Genomic DNA, 1,671 nt, shown 5'->3' with positions numbered 1-1,671 from the left:
AAGGGAACGGGGGCCGAGGACCTCACTAAGAAGGGGCCAGTTGGGACAAGACTGAAAGGAGGAGAAGGGAGGGGAAAGCAGCCGGGGAAAAGAGTGAAATCCCAACCCCTCCGTGGGCCCAGGGCCCTTCACTAGCCGGTCCTGTCTGGTCCTTGAGCTTTCTTTCTTTTTAAAAGTATTTTTATTGATCTCAGAGAGGAAGGGAGAGGGAGAGAGAGAGAGAGAGAAACATCAATGATGAGAGAGAATCATGGATTGGCTGCCTCCTGCACGCACCTCACTGGGGATCGAGCCCACAAACCTGGGCACGTGCCCTGACTGGGAATCGCACCGTGAGCTCCTGGTTCACAGGTCGATGCTGCACCCCTGGGCCACGCCAGCCGGGCCTTGGGCTTTATTTCTCACGTCTCCCTCTCTCGACTGACTTGCAGTTCCCCCCTATGAACTGGCTCCCTCTGGCTTTGGTGCCACTGTTCCTGCTGATTTTCCTGGTTTCTGCTCTTCTCAGCACCGGCCCAGGCTTGCTTTCGGACTGCCATGTGCCACCTCTGACCCTCGGGGCTGTGTCACCAACTAGCTTCAGTACCGCATGTCCCACCGAGAGCCCTGGGCCTCAGCCCGAGATTCTGGGGCTCTCGCTGGCCACATGTCCACGCTTGGCCCAGGCGGCCGTGGGCGGGCAGACGGAGGTCAGACAGTGGCTCACTGGGCTGCGCCGTCCGGGCTGTGAGCAGGACGGCTTCTCTGAGCTCAGCAAGGCGTGTGGCCGGGAAGGAGGGCGGGGCTGAGGTCCGACCCAGCCACACCCACCCCGCGGTGGCCTATTGCTCCCGACGGGTTCCTGGCCCTCAGATGGAGGACAGCGCCCAAGGTGACCTCGGAGTCAGCCCAGCCTGCAGTTGAGTCCTAGCCCTGCCCCTCAGGAGTTGTGTCACCTTGAACAAGTTCCTTAATGCCTCTGAGCTTTAATTTATTCATCCGAAAATAGTGCCCATCTCATGGGACGGTTGTGGGATCAAACGGGGAAATGTCAAACGCACCTTGTAGACAGTCGATAAGCGAGAGCATTAAAAACAGCAGTTCCCTACCCTCGCGTCTCAGAGAGCCCCGAGGCCCCGAAGGCTGAGCGCGTCCCGCACCGGGGGCATCTGCGGGGTGGTGTGAGGTGAAGCGCCCTCTGAGGAGGAGAAGTTCGGTTGGTGGTGGTCCCGCACCCCCGGCCGATTGGGGGGATCACTCCGTCCCCCTGTGCCCCAGACCATGGCCTGCCTACTGCAGAGAGAGAATGGGGCTCTGACCTACGGGGGTCGTGCCCTGGCTCTGGCCCCAACTGGCCGCGAGGCTCGGGGCTCGTTATTATCTCCAGTTTCCTTGTCTGTGCAGAGGAGACAACCCCAGCACCTCTCCAAAGGGCTAAGAGAAACCCCTCAGATACACCGTTTAGCACAGTCCCGGAGATGGCGGAACAAGCAAGGAGCAAAGAAGTGACAGGTGATGGAGGCAGGCGGTGACTCCTAAGTGAAAGCCCAGAGCTCTGGGGTCGTACGGCCCCGTTTCCAGCGGTTACACCGCAGTTGGGGGTCCTGACCCCCGTCCCCACCCACGCGAGTCCAGGCTCCCCCCTCGTCAGGAGGTGCGGCGAGCCGGTTAGCTGAGAGAGAAGCTGAGCGC

Source organism: Myotis yumanensis, unplaced genomic scaffold, assembly GCF_028538775.1.
Source record: "Myotis yumanensis isolate MYYU_CA2020_CCGP unplaced genomic scaffold, mMyoYum1.0.hap1 SCAF_18, whole genome shotgun sequence".
NCBI classification, from domain to species: domain Eukaryota; kingdom Metazoa; phylum Chordata; class Mammalia; order Chiroptera; family Vespertilionidae; genus Myotis; species Myotis yumanensis.
Note: the sequence above shows the minus strand (reverse complement) of the source record.